Source organism: Athene noctua, chromosome 3, assembly GCF_965140245.1.
Source record: "Athene noctua chromosome 3, bAthNoc1.hap1.1, whole genome shotgun sequence".
NCBI classification, from domain to species: Eukaryota; Metazoa; Chordata; class Aves; order Strigiformes; family Strigidae; genus Athene; species Athene noctua.
Window position 1 is genome coordinate 70,950,046 of NC_134039.1, and position 22,649 is coordinate 70,972,694.

Below are 22,649 nucleotides of genomic sequence, written 5' to 3' on the forward strand. Positions count from 1 at the left end.
CTTAATTCCCTGTTGGGGGCACTGAAGGAAATCCATGGAGGTGATTAACCAAAGGAATGGGTGCCGGTGGTGTTTGGGCAGGGGGAGGCAGGTGCTGTCAGGCACCTGGTGGCAGCCACCCACCTGCTGATCCTCCGCAGCCTGACAGTGAAGAAAAGAGCTGATATTTAATGCAGGCCGCAGATTGTACCCCTGCATTACTATTAATAAACAATAAAGCTATTAAGGCATATTAAAGCTTGGCAATGAACTTGTCAAAATGGATGATCTATAAATCAATATAAACAGCAGTGACAGGCAGTAATTGAATTCCAGTGGTCCCTCAGCACATGCTAAATATGAAGGGACATGACATGCTGAAAATAAAGTAGGAAAGCTGAAAAATTGATAGCATTAACATTCTCCTGGTGAAACGTGGCATCACTTTGGCCCTTAATGGGGGTCAAACTGTGACTACATATTGACTTCTTCTTTTAAAACAAGAAAATAGCTACATAAATCTGAGACTTCCCAAATTAGAAATGGCTGCTCAAAAAGTTCACAGCCGCTCTGGATGTAGTCACCACAGAGCAGCAGACGCAGCCCTCCTCCAATGAGTTCATTAGCAGGGCTTGTTGCTTTACTTGGGTAGCAAGAAGGATGGGTTTTGTGCAATCCAGAAAGCCTCTGAAGTTGATTCATCAGTTTTCATCTTCCATAAAGGACCAGCAAAAGCCCATCGGGCAGGAGAAGTTAATGCTAGCATGCTGCCAGGCTCTGGGTGACTACATATCTTTCAAATTTAGATATAACAAGCCAGGCCTCAAATATCAGCAGAGGATGAGACAATCATAATGGAAAGAAATTGGTGAAGTCGCAGCAAGCCTTTTAATGGAGATTTAAATGACAGCAAATAAATCATGACAGCTTCTGTGGATGAAATCGGGGCCTCATTTTTTATTTTCTCTTGATGTGCTCCACTTAGTGAAGGATAATCAAGCCTCTCTTAGCTGTTTTTTACAACAGAGCCCTATGCCACTGGAGTTCAGAAGCTGCTAAAATGGAGAGTCCAGACACATTCCTGAGGACTATTTTGTCCATACCTCATTCACAGGCAGAGAGCATTCTGTGATCAAAAATCACAAGGGATATTTGCATTTCAAGAGTCCCTGTGCACAGAGAGGGAAAGCTAGAAACAAATATATAAATGGTTGTCTGTGTGTCGAGTGATGACCTGCTAATAAGGTCCCAAAAGGTTGAGAGTAGCAGAGCTGGGACAGGGGCTGGTCAACAGAAGAGTACAAAGAGTACCTGGCATGCCTGACTTGGCCACCACCAGGCTAAAACTGCTGCTTAACAGGGATAAAATTCCTATTTAACTAAAGATAAAGCATCATTAGGGCCACTCTACACCACTGTGCCCTGAATACAGCCCATGTTTGGAAGACTGACAGGATGAGAGGGTCATTTTCTGGGATTTACTCTATTTTGACACAAAATTTAAAATTAAAAGGAAAAAAAAATCCTGTAATTAACAGAACAAGGAGGCGAGTGTTTTCCTTTTAAATATAACTTACGCTTTGAGATCAGCCAAGACTCATCTGACCTATCTGATGTGCAGTTCTGCCTTCAGATTTGCTGAGCATATACCGATGTAACATGAAAGGCCAAGGGAGCTCATGTCAGAAAATCTAAAACCTTTAGAGGTAATCTGTAGAAATGCAAGACATCCATCATTTGTACCTTGCATGTGGACATTGGTCTGACAAAGCAGGTCTCAAATGAAGCAGTTTTGCCTGCAAAGATGCAGAGGACTGGGGGGGCCAGTACCCAGCATCCCTGGCAGCTCACATGCACCATTTCCCCCATCCCATCTTAAATTCCTCCGTTAGGAGCTGTGCGTTACCTGTCTGTGCCTCTAAGCTGGCAGGAGCTGGGAAGCATGATGCGCAATAATAGTACTGGCTTTAATCAACAGGGCAGCACTGACACATCACCCACTGATATAGATGAACTTGCATTGACTTTTCCCTGCATTTGCATCATTCTTAATTTTTCTTGTGTGGAGGTTTTCTACTGTCATTTAAAAGGTGAGAATTTAGTCAACTGAATGCAGTGTTGATTAGCTCGGTATTATAATTGTGCTTCATGGACACCTACTGCTTGTATGTCACAGCTCTCCAAATTCCCATTATACTATTAATCTAGGTTTTATGGTACTTCAGAACTGAAGCATTAAAAAACTGTAATGTAAGTGGAAAAATTAACAGTGACAATTTACCAAAGAGCTTGTATAGGGTATTACCAACACAACAAAAAACAAAACAAGGGAGCTTGTTTGTGAAATCCAGAGCAAGTCTGCTAGCCTACAAGAACAAGAAAAAAACAGATATAACATGGCAATAGCTGCCTTTCCAACACCTTCTACAGTGTGTCACCATTATGCATTTGTTCTTCAATGCAGATGGAAGAAAATGGTGGCCCAAAGATAAATAAACAGAAGGTACATGAGACCACCTGGCAATGATTTGACAAAATCCAGCCCTCTCCACTCAAATTTTCTTTCCCCAGTGTTTGTGGGGAAGAGAAGCAGCCTGCTGTGATTGACACTATCCACATTTCCAGTATTTTTTTTCTCAGTTACCACACTCAGAGAAGGGTTTTGTACCATAAGAGAAATCTTCACTCCCCAAAGACTTACACCCCCAGGGATGCTACAACATAGTCATCCCAGTCACTGCTGTATTTGGAGTAACATTCTTGTGAGTGTTCAACCCAGTATAGTCAACTAGACCTATTTAGCTCCAGCAAAATAGCACACAAACCTGCCCCACAGAGTCAGGGGGCAGAGAGATGCTCCACCAACCTTGAGCTGCTGTGAACAAGCTCCCCATCCAGGTGCCTACTGCTGCTTTCCATGCCTGGGGCCAGGAAAGGGAAACCGTAGAAAGAAAAATGGTTTAAGATGAAGTGACCGACGTTCAGATGAAGTCTTACAAGAAAGCATGATAAATCTGTCTCTGCTTTATCTGTACTTGGAAAGAAACCAGGAAACAAGTTATTTTTTACAGGAATGTACCACCTCTTTTTGTTATGAAATAATCACATCCTTGTAGTGGATTAGAGAAAGGTTTCCCTGGGGGATCTCAGAAGCAAGGAAGCCACTAGGAACCATTCCAAAAGCTGTAGCTCCCTGGGTAAAGCAAGAGTTTTCCTTTTCTATCTAACCCAAATCCTAACCCATTTCTAACCCTTAGTCTACCCCTAATCTTAACCCTTCTCTAGGCCTATTCCTAGAGGAAAAGAAAAAATACTTTCTTTTTTTTTTCTTGACTAAAGCAACGCTGTGAGAACTTCTCAACCCATGTTTAGGGTCAGGGCTGAAAGAAAGAAATGCCAGTACTCCCATGACAGTGAATCTGGAAAGGGGTTGCAAAAGGAAAGTAGAGGCTTCAGAGAGGGTGGCTGTGAGAAATATTTTTTCCAGGTAATAGCTAGAGGAAAACTGTCAATGGTTCAGCCCCACCCAGGTTTAGGGTTAAAATTAGTGTTATGGTTAAGAGAAGGATAAAACTTAGCAGGAGTTGGCTGGGGTCATTGAGAGAGCTTTAAACTAGATTTGAAGGGGGAAGGGGACAAAACTGGAACTCCCAGATATAAGCCCCAGGGAAGATTGCCAGACTTTGGGCTGTTGTGCCAGTGATGACCCTCACCTTGCCATCTCAGTGGAGGCAAGAGATGGAGACATGCATCACAACAAAGATGCTAGGGGTTTTGATGAATCAGTAACTGTGGTAACACCTGTGAAAAGTCAGGCTGCAATTAGGATCTCTAAGTGCAAAAAGGTGCTGGGAACATCAGCCCATCTGAAGTGCATCTATACTAATGCACACAGCATGGCTAACAAACAGGAGGAGCTTGAAGCTGTGATGCAACAGGAAGATTATGATGTAGTAGCTCTCACAGAAACATGGTGGGATGTCTCCCATGACTGGAGTGTGCCAGCTGATGGCTACAAGCACTTTAGGAGGAATAGACAAGAAAAGAGAGGCGTTGAGGTGGTGCTGTATGTAAGGGACTGTTATGATTGCTTCCAGCACAAGTGTAGTGAAGACAGGGTGGAGTGTCTTTGTGTTAGAATCAGGGGGAAGGCCAACAGGGCAGATGTTGTAGTAGGAGTCTATTATAGGCCACCCACCCAGGACAGAGAGGTGGATGAAATATTCTATAGGCACTTAGGAGAAATCTCACAATTGCCTGCCTTTGTTCTTGTGGGAGACATTAACTTCTCAGGCATCTGCTGGAAATACAACACAACAGAGCGGGACCAGTCCCGGAGATTCCTGGAATGTGTGGGAGATAACTTCCTGACACAGCTGGTGAGAGAACCAACCAGAGAAGGGGTCCTGCTGGATCTCCTCTTTGTGAACAGAGAAGGGCTGGTGGATGATGTGGTGGTTGGAGGCTGACTAGGGCACAGAGATCATGAATAGAGTTCTCTACTCTGAGAGAGGCCAGGAGAGGGGGCAGTAGAACTGCCATCCTGGACTTCCAAAGGGCTGACTTTGACTTGTTCAGACACCTGCATGACAGAATCCCTTGGGAGACAGTCCTGAAGGGTACAGGGTGTCACGTCCCGCTCCGACGAGGGGGACAAGTGACTCAGATTCGCAAATCCCCAATTGGAGCGGACAACAAGTCTCCAAGTTCAAGCATTTATTAACTACCTACAATGTACTAATTGAACACATGATAATTGGCCAAGTACAGAGCAAGTTGTGGTGAGCAATATAATATGCTTTGCATTTCTTAATAGAAAAAGGAAAAGAGGGAGATAGAGGGAATGGGGGGATACAGATCACCGGTCTGGGTTCCTGCGCTGATCCCGCCGGCGAGGGTTCCAGGAGGTGGCCGTCTTCTTCGCTGGCATTCGTCTTCTTCCCTTCACTGCTTTCTCCAGACGGTCGGGGGGGGGGGGGGCAGAGAGAGAGAGAGAGAGAGCCCTTTCTTCCCCCCTTTGATTTATACCCATTTTCCTTGGGTCCGTTCCCTAGGTCGACCTACATAGCTACGTATCCCATGTACAGGGAGGGGTAAGGTGTTTCATGGGATGATGTCATTAGCATGATCATGACAGCCCTCGTTAGCATATTGAGGGGTGTCAACTTTAATATGCATTTTGTGGATAATGAAGCAAAGTTCATTCACCGGACACATGGCCCTTGAAATTTGCCCAGGTGCCCCAGAGGAGAGCCGTCCTGTCTCCACAGGGCTCTCTCCCCCAGTTACATCGGGCAGCGTTATCAGCTTTGGCCTCCACAGCATGCACCCTGTGACTCAGAGTTTTGTCTTGCGAGTGTTTGAGGCATTTCTTCAATCAGCCTCAACTTTTGCTTTCCCAGGTTGTTTGTCTTAGTTTCTCACAGGCCTGGTTTCTCGTCTCTCACACAGGGGTCCAGGAAGGCTGGACACTCTTTAAGAAGGAAGTGTTAATGGCACAGGAGCAGGCTGTCCCCAGGTGCTGTAAGAGAAGCAGGTGCCAGAGAAGACCACCCTGGCTAAACAGGGAACTTTGGCTGCAACTCAGGGAGAAAAGGAGAGTTTACGGCCTTTGGAAGAAGGGTCTAGCCACTCACAATGATTACAAAGATGCTGTGAGGCTATGCAGGACAGAAATCAGGAGGTCTAAAGCCCAGCTAGAAATTAATCTGGCTTCAGCAGTCAAAGATAACAAGAAATGTTTCTGTTAGTACTTCAACAGCAGAAGAAAGACCAGGGAGAGTCTCCATCCCCTGCTAGACACAGGAGGAAACCTGGTAACAAGTGATGAGGAAAAGGCTGAGGTGCTCAATGCCTTCTTTGCCTCAGTCTTTAACAACAAGAAAAGTTGTACTGAGGGAATCCAGCCTCCTCAGCCAGAAGACAGAGGCTGGGAGAATGACCCTCCTCATTCTAGGAGGAGATAATCAGTGACCTGCTGCATCACACAGACACACACAAGTCTATGGGACCGGATGGGATACACCCGAGGGTGCTGAAGGAGCTGGCTGGGGTGCTCGCCAAGCCGCTTTCCATCATTTACCAGCAGTCCTGGCTGACCGGGGAGGTCCTGACAGATTGGAAATTGGCCAGTGTGATGCCCATTTATAAGAAGGGTTGGAAGGATGATCCAGGAAATTACAGGCCTGTCAGCTTGACTTCGGTGCCCAGGAAGCTGATGGAGCAGCTCATCCTGAGTACCATCACACAACATGTGTGGGACAACCAGATGCTCAGGCCCAGTCAGCGTGGGTTTATGAAAGGCAGGTCCTGCCTGACAAACCTGATCTCCTTCTACGACAGGGCGACCTGCTTATTGGATGAGGGAAAGGCTGGGGATGTTGTCTACCTTGAACTTAGTAAGGCCTTTGACACTGTTTCCTGCAGCATTCTCCTGGAAAAACTGGCTGCTCGTGGTTTGGATGGGCACACGTTTTGCTGGGTAAAAAACTGTCTGGATGGCCGGGCCCAAAGAGTTGTGGTGAACGGAGTTAAATCCAGTTGGCAGCCGGTCACGAGTGGTGTCCCCCAGAGCTAGGTTTTGGGGCCACTCCTGTTTAACATCTTTATTGATGATCTAGACGAGGGGATCAAGTGCACCCTCAGTCAGTTTGCAGCTGACACCCAGTTGGGTGGGAGTGTTGATCTGCTCGAGGGCAGGGAGGCTCTGCAGAGAGACCTGGACAGGCTGGAGCCATGGGCTGAGGCCAACTGGGGGAGTTTCCATAAGGCCAAATGCCGGGGGCTGCCCTTGGGCCACAACAACCCCCAGCAGCGCTACAGGCCTGGGGAGGAGTGGCTGGAGAGCTGCCAGTCAGAGAGGGACCTGGGGGGGTTGATTGACAGGCTGAACAGGAGCCAGCAGTGTGCCCAGGTGGCCAAGAAGGCCAATGGCATCCTGGCTTGTGTCAGCAATAGCATGGCCAGCAGGGACAGGGAAGGGATCTGACCCCTGTACTCGGCACTGGTGAGGCCGCCCCTCGATTCCTGTGTTCAGTTTTGGGCCCCTCACTACAAAAAGGACATTGAATGACTCGAGCGTGTCCAGAGAAGGGCAACGGAGCTGGTGCAGGATCTGGAGCACAGGTCGTACGAGGAGCGGCTGAGGGAACTGGGGGTGTTTAGTCTGGAGAAGAGGAGGCTGAGGGGAGACCTCATCGCCCTCTACAGCTCCCTGAAAGGAGGGTGCAGAGAGATGGGGATGAGCCTCTTTAACCAAGTAACAAGCAATAGGACAAGAGGTAATGGCCTCAATTGTGCCAGGGAAGGTTTAGACTGGAAACATTTCTTTACAGAATGGGTTGTTAGGGGTTGGAATGGTCTGCCCAGGGCTGTGGAGTAGTCCCCATCCCTGGAGGTGTTTAAGAGTTGGGTCAACATAGCGCTGAGGGATATGGTGTAGTTGGGAACTGTCAGTGTTAGGTTAATGGTTGGACTGGGTGATCTTCAAGGTCTTTTCCAACCTAGATAATTCTGTGATTCTGTAATGTAGATCTTCATTTGCAATGGGACTGGAAAAAAGCAGGAAAAATAATTCAAAGGATGCAGCAACAAAATATTTCTAGTGCCTCTGTTGCACTAATCCTCACCAACAATTTGTAAGGTGGTGAATAAGGAGCACCACACTGCTCAGCTGCACTTCTGTACCCAGTGATGCCTCCTGCCAGAGCAAAATGCCTCCCAAGTACCAATTCCTCCAGCACTCGCCAATGCATGAAGCACTAAATTTGGAAACAAAGGTAGTTTTCTTCCAGTATTGTTTAAGGACTGATTATCCACCAACTGTATTCTCTGTAATTCCTGGCCAATAGCCAGGATCAGATCTGGCTCCCATGCCAAACACACTGTTGGTTTAAAAATACAAGACTCAAAAAAGATGTTTTGCTCAAAGCGCCTAAAATGGATCCTGACAAAAGAAAAATAGATGCTACCCATAAACAAACTTCACTGAAGCACATTTCTGGTTGTCTTTAGCTTCATTATTCTTCACTTGTTTATTAAGGACAGCAATGTTTGGTGTCACTGGTCTCTGGAGGCTGTCGAACCAGAGCCTGCTAATTGCTCACCTATGAGGTGGCCCAGGTGCAGAGAAGTAGTATAAGGCTGCTTTCATCGTCTGCATGGCTGCTCCTGCATATCAAAGACCTACTGACAAAAGCACAATCCTGCCAGCAGAAAGCAATTGCGATCTTATTGTTCCCTGGACATGAGAACAAATAGCTATTTATTGTGAACTGCAGACTCATTGTAAGAAATTAAATCCTTTTGGTGGTTATGAATGTAAATACATGTCTCTTCTCAAGATGAGACTCACGGATTCCATGAATTGTTTCCTGCTTTACATTTTGGGTGAGCAGCCAACTCGAAAAACGTACGGCTTGAAGTGAAAAGCACCCTTCTCTTCCTCTCCATGATTGCTAGGCAAGGGAGAGGGAAAGCAGGCTGAGTCCAACCGTGGCAAAACCCCTGGGAGGATGTGCAAAGCCATCTTTTTGATTACATAATGTCTCTGCAAGCCCTTTGCCATTAAAATATGATTAAAAGAGGTGGCCAGGAGGAGTTCACCTTTAGAAAATGACACTTACAAGAAATCACTTCCCAAACAGATAGTTGCCTGAGTCCCTGAGATGAAGAAGAGGTTTGATGGATGAGAAGGCAGTATTAAAATGTCTCCTCACATAAGAAAACAGAACGAGAGCAATCATCAGAATTTATCAGCCAGAGAGGAGCAGAGTGTTTTCTTGGCACTAAAGGGACCCAATACACTAAATCAAAACCAGAACACAGGCTCACGAAAGAAAGAGACAGATGTCTCTACCATATAAATACCATATAAACGAACTTTCTGGAATGGGGATCTTATTTAAGCACACACCATAGTGACACCTGAGAAAGACATAACGAATCAAAGCAGAACACAAAGTCGGTATTGACACTGGAACCACAGCAATTCATGAAGGGTAATGGCCCATCTGCCAGCTGCGCTTGGGAGAATCGGCTTTCTTATTTTTCATCTACTTTGCAAAACCCCAGCTCCTTGTAACACCTGAATCAACAGCCTTGTATTTACACCCATTTTGAACACATTCAGACCAAAATGTAGTCCAGGCTCATTAAAAGCCTGTCTCTGAGGACAACAGGACCCTCCTGGTGAAAATGAGTGATCTCTGGTTCAGAGTGAGTTGTGTCTCAGGAAGCTATGGCTATATCCACAGCACAACCCGATGAACAGCAACAATGCAACATCATAGCAATCCCTGAAAATATGCTCAGAATATACGTGGTGCCCTGAGACTGCCAGGCAGATGCCCACTGGGACCGGCCTCGCCGATTCCCTGTCACACAGTTGCAATGGGGCAGCCGTCCAAATCACTCACTGCTCTCTTGAATTAAAATACATTGTGGTCCTCACACTGAGCTCCTTGGGAAGGCACTTTGAATGTAGTTCTTTGTTAATACATGTATTACTCATTTTGATGCTATATATAAGCCTACAGAGATGAGCTTCAAAGGCTGGGCATTTAAGCTTGCTGGGAGTAAATATCCACACTGTTTTAATGTTTCCCATTTTCTAACGTTAGTGTCTTTGGACATGGCTCTTCCTGAAAGGTTTTAACACCTCTCTTTTGATTACATGCCAAATATAGAAAAGCACAACCATAAACTTTCTTTTATGAAGATAAATTGAGTCTTAAATCAAATCAGACTTGAACCCAAACACGACTTTTGCATGGCTGCTGAATACTCACCCATGTAAAGTATAAAACATTTTTTCAGTTTCCTAATAGAGAGATACAGACTATGTGGGGCTCCCCTAGATGTAGAGGGGCAGAAAGGAGTAATGCAAGGACTAAGGCTTTGCAACAGCTGTCTGGGTTCAATACATAGGGAAGAATGGCTTAGTAGCTCTTTATGTTAGAATAAGCTCTGAGTGCACGTAGGCATTGCTGGGAGAGGTCAAATGCAAACCTCTACTTGGGAACGGGTGAGCTGGCACCCACCGTAGTCATCTATGTTAACCTTAACCCTGGTGCTGATTAGTCTTCGCCCCCCTCCCTGGAAGAGCAGTCTGCAAATAGCATCAGGCCTGACCTACTTCTGCCTGCTTAGCTGCAGATTTCAGTTATCATGATTGGAACCTTTCCTCCAGCAAAATGTCAGACTTTTCTTCCTCACTCTTCAGAGACATCAAATAAGCCCAAGGTACCACAGTGTGTTCCTCTGAACTGGGGAGGAGAGGAAGGGACAGTCTGTGGTCAGGAGGTCACCCAGCACATTGCATCCTTGGTGCCGGGGTGTTCGCAGCATCAGACAAGCTGCACTCGCAGAAAGGAGCGACGTTTGCAAGGGATGACTTATGCATTTGGATGAATGCAGCCTGCTCTTAACAGGTAGTGAATGGCTTTGTAAGGAGACATGGAAACTTGAACAACATGCTTGACAGCACATTTATTCGGTGAGAAGTATACAAATGCCATGTGTGTTGAACTCATTTTAGTGCTTTGAAGACTGAGAGGAGCCAGAGCAAACAGGTAAGGTCATCAGTTTACTCAAGAAAACATCTTATTGCTGAAGCTCAAAACCACTATGTTGTTTTTTACTGGTGAGCTATGCCTTCTGAGCAAGAATGTTCAGGGACAGCTAGCCAAGCACAAAAAGTTTTGTCACCCAGCTCTTCCAAGAATACATTACCTCTTTGTCCCAGTCATTAAGAATTAGGCTGAAATTAGTATGGTCATTTGGGGAGTTAGGATAAGATAATGAATTAATTAGTTTTAGAAGTTTGTAATTCATCTCTGTGACTTGACCGTTTATTATTAGCAGGATTTTTTTTATCCCTCTACAGTCATACAAATTGAACATCACTTTTAAAAGGAACAGTAACATTGTCATCCTAGACAGAAGTAAGCAAAAGTCTCCAAGTGTTTACCTCCATGATGTAGAAATAGCTGCATCATGTCAATATTAGGTATTTTCCTAATAATAAATAACACAAAAAGAAAAAAAGACTTGTCCTAAGTGAAATGCCATAGCAGAAAAATTCCAGCAAGGTCCTGTTTCTCAGCCCTTTATTGTCATGATTCCTCTAATGCAAGTGGGAATACAAGTGCAGACCCTTAACAGAATACATTTTTATGCTATGACGTGTACAATGCTATATACAATACTCTATCCTTGCCAGGAGCATGAAGTCCAGTTTAAATTTTTCCCCATAATAGATAAACTGGTGCCAGGAAAATCAGATGACCGCAAACCTGTGGAGTTGGTGTGTTCTTTCAATATACTGATCTTAGTATCAATATATACAGATCATAGTATTTATCCTAACTCTCTTCTGTTCTGTACCATCACTTGTTTATTAAATCAACACATAGAAAATCTTGTTAGGCAGATGGCAGAGTCTGGTCTTAGTTAGATGAAGTAGTTGAAAAGCAAGAATGATTCCTCTTTGAAAATTGGAGGGGATTGCTTTAAAGATTTTGAGATTTCTTTATGTTGCAGCAAAATTCACTAGTGCCTGCTTTTTATGCAATTCCATTCAAGAACATTAAGAGATGATGAAGAAATTGCTCATTCAGACAGAAGACAGAATGTGGAATTTGTTATTGTCAGAAAGTCTAAGGGAAGCTTTTGCTGAGATCACTTCTGCAAAAGCAGCAAATTCATGGTGGCCACAGATTTGACAGGCAAACTACATCTGAGTAACAAAAGTACATATTTACGCAGTGTTTGCACACAAATCCTTGATTGCATCCTTGAAAATCAGTGGAGCACTTCAACTACTATAGCTATGTATAAAAGGGCTGAATAATTTTATGGCCAGCAATAAGAGCATTTTTACTTTTGCAAATAAAGGAAACTTGTGTCAAGCAGAAAGATGACTGCAACAGGCATTAAAAAGAAACAAGTGTGTGCATATATGTGTAGCATTGTGTGCTTGATCAGGTTCATAATGCTTGGATGGATATATCATCAAACTTTCTGCTAATATTCAATTTCACTTCCATTTCCTTCAGGAGAGATTCACTCTGCTGGATCCCAGATGCCAGTGAAAGCACTGCCACACTGAACAGTTAGACCCCAGCACTGCGTGGGGAAGGTTACAGGCCATTTAAGGTCATTTAAGACACAGATTGTTTGATTTAGACACGTTGTTCTCTTCCCTTGGCTTCTGTAGGGAACAAAGTGACTCCAGAGGGAGATGCAGGACACCCAACATAACTCCTTCTACCAAGGATGTAGGGAACCAATGTGAGGCCTGAGGGACTTCCATTCACCCCTTCAGTCCTCTTCTCCACAGGAGACAAAGCACAGGTGATGGTCCTATTTGGTGTATTAGCCTTGTTCACTGGGAAATGGGAGGTTCTGGCTTCTTGGCTCTGTCCTATTAACAAGGATTGAACTGTTGTTCAGTAATATGTCCTAAACAACAAATACCTATTATATGGACTTAGGTCATCCAGGGAAATTAGAGAGTCATTTAACAAGGCATTAGGACACATAAAAGAGTCTGAAAAATATCAGCCCAGAGCGTTTCAGGTGGACCTGATTCTGCCTTGGCAAGGGAGAAGAACTGGGTATTGCCTCATGCGTCAGCCTAGGCTCTGCCCTTATTTCTAAGTGTGGGATTCAGTTGACAGATCATGTCAGGGAGAAACTGAGTCCTGACTCCTCACTCTGGCCTCAGTGAAGCTGTCTAACCCTGTATTTCACTTTCCTAACTCCCCTTGGTTGTCTGTCACTGATCTTCTCTAAAGATGTGTTTGAAGGAACAGCAATGTGTAGTGAGTTGCTGTGAACTGACCTAGAAGACCTTATAAAGTTTAACAAGGCCAAGTGCAAGGTCTTGCACATGGGTCAGCGCAATCCCAAGCACAGATACAGGCTGGGTGATGAGTGGATTGAGAGCAGTCCTGTGGAGAAGGACTTAGGGGTATTAGTGGATGGAAAACTGACTACGACCCAGCAATGTGCACTCACAGCCCAGAAATCCAACGGTATCCTGGGCTGCATCAAGGGAAGTGTGGACAGCAGGTTAAGGAAGGTAATTCTCCCCCTCTACTCTGCTCTTCTGAGACCCCACCTGGGGTACCATGTCCAGCTCTAGGGCCCTCAACATACAAAGAACATGGACTTGCTTGAGCAAAGATGATCAGGGGGCTGGAGCACCTCCCATATGATGACAGGATGCAAGAGTTGGGGGTTGTTCAGCCTGAAGAAGAGAAGGCTCCAAGGGGACCTTATAGCAGCCTTCCAGTACTTGAAGGGGTCTACAGGAAAGATGGGGAGGGACTCTATCAGGGAGTGTAGCAATAGCACAAGGAGTAATGGCTTTAGCCTGAAAGAGGGTAGAATTAGGTTAGATATTAGGAAGAAATTCTTTACTGTGATGGTGGTGAGACACTGGCACAGTTTGCCTAGAGAAGCTGTGGCTGCCCCCTCCCTGGCAGTGTTCAAGGCCAGGCTGGACAGGGCTTTGAGCAACCTGATCTACTGGAAGGTGTCACTGCCCATGGCAGGGTACGATGCAACTAGATGATCTTTAAATTCCCTTCCAACCCAAACCATTCTATGATTCCATGATTCTAAGACATCACACTTGGCACACTTTTCAGAAGTGCTAATTTTTCAGTGATGCTCACACAGGCAATAGGGCCTGCATAGGCCTCAGAGAGTCTGGAAGATCATCTTCCCACAGCAGGAATACCCAGGAGTATAGCACAGGACAGAAATGCATCTAAGACATTTCTCTCTGACAGTATTAACTCCGATAATGATGTCTCCTGTCCAGAGAGAATATACTTCTCTTTCTCATACTGAAATAAAAAGTTAGCATTTTGAGAGCTGTGCATGCATTACGGGAGTTAAATATACTATGCCACAAACACCATCATGCTGCAGAGGGCCTCTGCAGTGCTTTGGATGTATGTGTCTTAAATCAGACGCTCCAGAAAGCAAAAGAAAGTGATCTCTCCATTAATATTAAGCTGTGTGGGAGGCACAGTTCATTGCGTAATGGCAGCGTGGCTGTATGGCTGAGAGCTCCCTGTGGGAGCAAGAGCTTCCACAGCATCTACTGCAGTGGGGCCTCAAGTACCTGGCTGTGTAACCAGACTTGCAGCAGCAGCTTCTTAAGCAGCTTTTGCCATTTTGAACTCTGTCCCTCCCCAAACAGTCTATGTCCTTTTTTCCCTGCCATTCCAGCTGCAGCTAGCACGTCCCAGTGAAGCCAATGGAGAAATATATAGTTGTTTCCTCTGCTGTCCTGCACCTGGAGCTCTATCAGGACAAGGGAGCTGATCCACATGCTCTCTTCGTGTGTCCAGGAATGCCAGTCCAGAGGACAGTAACTGAACCTTATCAAGGGTTATACAGAAGCTGAACTTTAAACTGAAATTTCTTCCCTGGCTTGTTCCAACACATATGGAAGGTCACAGCAGAGTAGCTGGTGACTCCCTTGGCACAAGGCTAGGTCTCTACAGTGCAGATCGCCTATTTCTTTTCCTAAGAGGACAGCACGAGGCCACTATCTTAAGTGATTTGACTTAGTTGTTTGCATGCAGAAAGAAATAATTTGCAGTGGCTGTAAAGCAGCAGGACAGCCAGGTGCAATCATGAATCTCGGCAGCTCTTCATATTTATATTAGGCCCTTTGCAGCTGCTCTAGAGGCGCCTCACTAACTCTGAACTTCCCCTGAATACCAAGTGACTATGGCTACATCCAACGCACTGTGCCTCCTCTCAAGAACACACACGTAGAGAAAAAGAGAAAATAATCAAAGGAAGCAGTTGGAAAGTTTTTCCTTTTCGAGAAAGACAGTAGTAAGCAGTTCTTCTCCCACAAGAACTGTGTGAGAGAATGGAATAACCTAGATCAGGTCTCTTCTGCAGTCAGGTCAGGGTTGTCACATATCAAGGACCAGGACAGCCTGGTTTGTAATCCCGCAAGAGCTGGGAAGCTTATTTTTAATCCAACGTTAGAAGTAAATAGCTTTGTATTTATATCTGTGTACACATACAACGTATGCAAATGATCCACACCAACAGAAAAACTTGTATAAGGGTCTGAGCATGCTCCTTTGCTGACCAAGCCGGTGTGATGGGATACCAGCTACATGAACTCAGTTGGGACCCAGAGTCTCCCCACAACGTTATCACTTGATGGACTGCTAACACAAATAAGTCTGCCTGGCTTAAGTGATTCATGAACCACTCCCCAAAAGGCTGGCCAAATGTTGTACCAAGACTTATGTGATTGGGGTTACAGACCACACTTGTGCACCTTCACCTATGCCTGTGTTCCAGTACCTGATAGGTACATATGGGCTACAGGCAGCTTTAGTGCATCCCTGCATCCTTTGATCCCTGTTTTATTTCCTCCTTGTGTCATGTGGTAGCACACCTGGGTGTGAAGGAGTCAGATAGGCACTTAAGCACTTTGCCCACATGTAACTGGGGATGGAGTGATGATGACTTGACCTTTCCCTCACTTGAAATCTATCTCCTGATTACCAGTGGTTAGAAAGTTTGCACCATTACAGTTTCACAGTATGTATAATTTTCCTTAAAGGTTTCACAAGGAAATTTGGCAGGAAGGGGCATTTCTTAAAATTAGACATGTGGGGGACTCCAATTTGGTATGTGAGACACCCAGGCTTAGGCCTCTGCTTGGCAGCATCTGCAGTGAAAAGCTATGTGCAGAGCAGGGTGCTCAGCACGGACCTTTTCCAGGAGGGAAGACTCCAGCGCCCAGCACACACCAGCACCATGCTACTGTCGCTAAATATACTCCACATTTTCCTGTGCAAGAGAACTAAAAAAATTTTGAAAAGATGGTAAAAAGGGAGTAATGGCTTCTGGTTAAATGCGCCCTGACAGTGAACATTCTGCCCTTCCTCGTGTTGCAGGATAGGCTCAGGAGGCCTGGTGGAGACCCTGATCCTACCAGACCGGGTCCAGACCAGATAAGGTCTGCAGCCATCTGACCTATCCCAGACCATAGGTGGTCCAGCTGCATTTTAAAACATGTCTGAAGAGATATGGGGAAGAAGCCACAGGCTGTAAGCTTTAACAGGGCAGGATGGATGCCTGGACACAGGGCTAAGCAGCATGAACCATCTTGAAGCAGTTCCACATGTATAAGTTTTTCTAAGAAAAGCTAAAGAAAAGTTCAGTGTCACAGAGTCAGGGAGAGCAACAGCCAACATGATTGAAAAGCAAGCAAGCAATAAATAGAGTAGCTACCTATTCTGTGCCCTGGAGACACACTGCCAGCCTGGTTGGCCTTGGCCAGGAGCCTGCAGAGATGCCATGTGCAAGCTGTATCACTCTTACTCCTTAGCTCTCTGTAGTCTCACTTTCAGTACTTAACTAGATGCTCTATATCAACATGATGGTGCATTTCTTCACCCACATCCCTTTCTTGGGTGTGCTTTATAACAAAAAGCTTATACTCCTGAGGAGAAATATAAGAATACCATTATCTGTTTGTCCCTCCAACATCTAGTATGTGCATCCTCGCCTGTTGCTATAACAATATTCAGATACAACATGGAACTGGAGGACTACTTTTAACTTGAGAGAAATAAGTTCTTTGTCCCATAGCCTCAAGGGACCTACCCCACACACTTAAGCAGTATACCCAGCCCTGCTCTCCTCCTTCTCAACCTCCATCTATTTTATCCAGTGGTTTAGGGCATTTCTGAACCTTCTGGATAAATTTACTCAATAAAGGGCAAAATAAACCTCAACAGCCTGTAGAGATCTGGAATTTCACTAAACAGATGTAAAGAAGAAAGAAAGGAAAGTGTGAGTGTTTTGATGCTTGGCCTCAAATTGTTACTGCAGCTCAAATCCCCTGCTTAACTAACTTGTGTCATCTGTATTTTGCAGCTCCACCTGTGCAATCATTTGCAGAAACATTATTAGCTGTTTGATTTTTTTTCCCCCAGTTTGCTTCCATAGCAACATCCATCAGGGAGAGAACAGCAGGAGCATATGGGGAAGTTACAAAGCACATTTTCTACAAGAAAACGAGGCCAAAGCATTTAACAGACAGCACTTAGGTTTCCCTTAGTAACTGAAAATCCAGAATACAGCTCTCATTTCAGTATGTCCTAGTATTAATTAGTCTGCTTAACGATGTACCAGTGCAGACTGGAAGTAACACTTGGGTTGTCTTTAATTAATCAGGGTGCTGGAACATTTCTTTGAGATTTAAGCTTCTTGCCAAAACACAATCTTGTTAGTTTTTCTGTGCGCATGTTTTACAAGCAAGGCGCAGAGCAGTTAGACAGCCTTTGACATGCTAAATATTTTCGAAGAATTTTTGCATAAAGTTACAAAGAGAAATGCAAGAGCTGAAAATTATCTGTTTGAATAGTTTGAAATCCATCACGAAGGAATAGCTAAAACTGTCGGGTCAATTTTAGAATAAGTATATAAAAAAATAAAAGCGTATCTCCTGCTTAGTCATTTCTCTCCTTGCCAGTAGCAACCTATATACTGTGCACACTGATATTTTATTAATGAAAACTGTACTGGTGTTCCTCTTTAGTTTAAAATACAGCCCTTGAAACTCAATATGAAAATGTGGTTTTGAGGAAAGGGAAACAACACTTCCCTACTCCCCAGTCTACGAGGGAAAGAAAGATGGAAAACTATTTGCAGCATATCAATGTTGGAGAAAGCTAACAGGTGAAGTGAAATAAAATAAACCAGACAGCCATCTCTCTACCTCTCTCTGAAACACAAAGAGTTGTTAGGCCTTTTTAGTAAATCAAACACTCTGCCTGTCTCTTGGCTAGATCCATGTTTCTGCCACTGCGTGCTTGAAATGGAGATGCTGATGTTCTGGGGGATGTTGTATACTGCGTAAGCATAAACCTGACAGGGAGACTGATGAGACTGCAGTATAGGACGTTGGTGGAGATCAAATTACTGGTGCCTGGACAAGCACCTTGAAAGATATTGCACCAAGCAGAGATGCATGCCACTGGCAGGCTGTCATTTGTCCCCAGTGTGTTTGCTAGCTCAGAAGTGTGGCCAGTGCTGGATGTAGGATGAGATACACCATAATCGTCCTGGAGCCACTGAGAAACTGATAAAAATTGTAAAAAGTAGCTACAGTTTCATCTTTCTTCTTTCCATCTTTCCCTATCAATTCTTTGCTTTCCTCCTTCCCATATCTGAATGGTTCCCCGTTTCACACATGCCACTTCAGCCTCCCTGACTTTTGTCTCCCCATCTCCTGTTGTCTTTCCTCTGTGGCTCCTTCTCCGCCTGGTCCATTTGTTACTGCTGTCCATATCTTCCATCCTTCAGAATCAGCTCTGCCCCCAAAAAATCCTCCTGCCAATGCAACTGCCATTTCTGCAATCAGTTTAACGATTCTCTCTACCTCTGCTACCTGAAACATTTCTGCCCTTCCAAGCTCTGTACATCCTCACCTCCTCCCACACCTCCTCTTCCCCGGCAGTTGGTCCCCATCTGAGCCCTGATTTGTTTCCACCATCCCAGTGTCACCTTCTCGCCTCCTGCAGCCCTTTTGCCACCCAGCCAACTCTCCATCCATCCCTCCACCTGATAAGGACAGAGCAGGAAGAAGAACAGGAGGTGTCTCCCACTAGAGGAGATTAAAATCCACTCACACATTTCCAACATACCTAGAAGCCTCCTGCCACCCATTGCATGCTCAAGGCCACCTTGCCAAATCTGAGCCAGAGCCCAGTGGACTGTCCTGCCACCTCCACCAGCTCTGCAACTAGAGCAGGCTGCTGCAACAGGACCCCTAAAATCTCACTAAAAATCAAAGTTTGCCAAGAAGCTCAGACTCTGGCCTTGGACAACTATAGGGGAATATTGGTTGCTTGAGGTCACTGGACAAACTGAATGAACAGACTCAGAGCTGCTTGGGTACATATAGGTCTGAACCACTAGTCACTGCTGGAGGTTGTTCTTCATCTGTGCTAAAGTCTTGTTCTTTGAAACAGGTAAACATGACTTTGTCCTCTCTACTCTCATGTCCAGGTCACAAGGGTTTGCTGTACAGCAATAGCTCTGCTATTATGTAGCCATATAGCCCAATTGCCAATCCACAACCACAAGTAAAATAGTAAGGAACATGAGTAGATAATTGCACTGGCCGTAACTCAGCCAGATGCAAATTATTGATGTTTTTTCTGCACTCAGTGTTCCTTTAAAAAATAAATCAACCTACCTGCCCCACCCCCACCATGATCCCCTGATTTTGAAGGATGAGCTAATTTCTTGCCATTTGATCAGATGCTTGTGTTTCAAGTGGGAACTTACAGTGACCATGTATGCAAAGATCAGTCCTGTCTAATGAGCAGAGTTAAGGCTGCCTGGAGTACTAGCCCTTCTTTAACACCTGGTCCTCTGATATTACAACAGACTTCTCAAATCCAGTTTCTATTAAGGTTGGCATAGGCAGAATCTATCCACCTAGAAGTTATCAAACATGAAATAAACAGGAAAGCAATATCTCTTTCCCTTTATTTAAAAAGCACCTGGTGCATCAACTAAGTAACAGCACAGATAGAACATGAAAAATAAGAGCTGGCAGACTAGATTGAAGAAAAAATATTTCACTTGGTCCTCCGACAAGAGCAACTCTTGTTGGACGAGCCATGAGGACGGACAGAGCCAGTCTCTCCACCCTCCTTGGCTTTCAGACACAGTTCTGATAGTAAATCCAGGCCAAGGACCCTGTTGGCCAAGGCTTAGCAAAAGCAAAGCCAGCAAAGCACCAAGCAGCAGAGAGCAAGGAGGTTGAGACAGCCAAGGCTGGGTAACTCAGCATTAGGCAGGATTCCTCTGTGTGTCTGAAGGCATCACATGAAAGAGAGAAAACAAATTTGGTTTGTTTCAAATAAGATCCTGAACTTTTGCTGCTCCAGAAGGACTGTAGCTAGCATCTTCTAGTTCCTACCTCTGCTAGTGGGTATATTTTATTTCTTAATGTGAGAAATATATAATTTATATATATATATAATGTAAATGCCATTTAAATATATATAATGTAATTAAATATAAGATCTGGAGGGTAAATTAACCCCATCTTTTGTTTACTACAGAGCCGTAGGAATAGAAGAACCAGTAGGACTTCATTATTAGCAAATTAGAATAAGAATAATGACACTATTGCACTCATATTATTACACTGTCATCATTAAGGCATTCAGCTCCTGAAGTGTGCTAAATTTTTAACAGAAAACTACAGGGCTACATTCAGACTGTCAGCTCTAAGGATAGGATTCAGCTCTAAATTAAATCAAGGTGCCAATATTTAGGCTGCATGTTTAAGTTCGTATTACACTCAAGAGGAGCCTAGGCAATAGAGTCAGTGGAGCACAAAGAGTGATTCAGCTCACTCTAGCAAAGTCATCTCCAGAGTGATTCAGTTGCACAAACATAGACATCAAGTACCATTTGAGATGCTAGGCACCTTGCTGGCATCCCAGCAGTGATCCCACAGGCTTACTGCCATATCCACCAGTCAAAGCAAGTGTCTCAAGTATCTTGGGACATCTGGTATAATGCCACTGGCTATGTTTGCACACCCTCAGTAGCTGGGAGGACAATTTACCTTCAGGGCTCAAGTAACTGTATTCAGTTGCCTAAACAGAGGCTTCTAGTTATATTTGAGAAGAATCTGCTTCCTCAGATACAGTGGCCAGAAGGGCACGGTCACCCTGTTGTTTTGCCTGCCAGCCTGGTGAAGTTGTCTCAGATACAGGCAGAACATCTCAAATTGCCCTCTCTTAACACAGGGACATAAATTCCATATTCTACTGCCTGTCCTAGGGGTGGGACTCCCTAACCTCTAGCTGTGGATAGGTGTCTCAGAGAGCTCCCTAAGTTTAGAGTATTGGAGTCAGATGCTCCAGAGCATCCATCCTCCAGGGCCTGAAGAAGACCCCAGCCCCCTGGACCAGTTTATGCAGGAAAACTGACTCTATCCTGGTATCAAAGACAAATATTTCAGATGCTGAAGTGTCACCCTAAAGCCGAAGTGCTTTAGTGTCCAACCCTCCTGCTCAAGCAGGCCACCTAGAGCCAGTTGCCCAAGGTCCACATTAATATGAGATTACTGTAAAACTGTAATGGATAGGCCTGAGATTTGTCAGTATGAACATGAGTAAATGCAACTGGACAAGTAAAGTCTTTCAGGATCATTAGTAACCTGAGGAAGACCAGTCCCAGAGGCAGAGGAAGGACTGGGAGGAACAAGGTGCAGTTAGAAAAGAAGACTCAACTTCTTCATTGATTTTAGGGAATAGGGTATAAGAAAGTCAAGAAGCAGGGGAAACAGGTGTCAGCTTTATGAAGATGGAAAATCAGATCATTGTTTACACTTTAGGAGGAAAGAGGCAGCAAGGGCAGGAGACTGAGGGAGAATCTGTGTGATGCGTGAGTCTCAACAGTGGCTGAGCCAGGGGTCAGGTAAGTGGGCTGGAGTCTTCTGTAGGGTAAGCACTGGGTGCAGGGGTGAGGTGGGGATTCACCCCCTGGATTTAAAGGACACCAATACTGGTAAGAAGAGTATGTAGTATGCATTTTTTTGCCAATGAAAAAGAAAGAAAGGATTGTGAAAAAGAAGTACTTTATTCCTGCAAGTAAGTCCAAAAACATCAAATGTTCACTTTATAATTCAACTCACCCTCTGTAACCATTCTAAATCCCTTCCAAGACCCACTATTTTTAATATTTTAAATAACTCTGCAAGGATTAAATAAGGATTTAGTGCTTTTATCCTCATATGGATAACAATGTGAGGCTCTTTCACCTGTTCATTGCTTCATTCATTTCCTTTCCTCTCAGTGTATGTGACAGCGATGCTTTCTATTCCTCTGCTCTGAAAATTAGCCTCCCCAAATAATGACATGCTTAACAGCTGTTGTTTCTCAATTTGCACAAAAATGGAGTATTATTCCATAATGCCTCATAATTTGCCGACTCTTACACCTTCACAGTCCTGAAATCTTTTTCTCTGCATCAGAAGGCATTTGCATACCTCAGGTCATACATATCCTCCTTACTAAAACCAAATGCAAACTATGCCTGTTTATTTCTTAATGTATCAGCAGTTTGAAATTTCTGTTATTTGAGCTGATTGCAAACAACCCTCTCAACCATGGACTCTGTCAAAGGACCTTGGGTGACAGCTCTTCCAGAAGCATCATCCCATGCAGCCCTGATGGGAAAAGCCAGTGAAAAACTTTGGAATTTGCCCTGGGAGAAGTGCCAGAGAATGCCCTCTGTTCAGATGTCGGAGCAGCACAGCCATGCAAGCCTGCGACGCCTGCCAACATAGTGTCACCATAGCTGTAGGTGCTCAGCTCCAAGGAGAGGTCTGTGAGACACAGCACCACAACTGGAGGCAATGCCCTCCATCCCCAGCACCCACAGCCCGGGGTGGTGGCTGCTGGTTTGTGCAGGATGTTGTTGGTGAGAGGACTGATCTGGGTTGGAGATGAGCAGCTGCTCCTAGCCTTTGGTTGGAGGAGTGAGGCTGTGCGTAAATCCCCATCTGGCATTTAGAGGTGTGGACCTCATTCCTGGACACACTGAAGCTGCCTTCACCTTATGCTATACCGTGATCTTGTGTT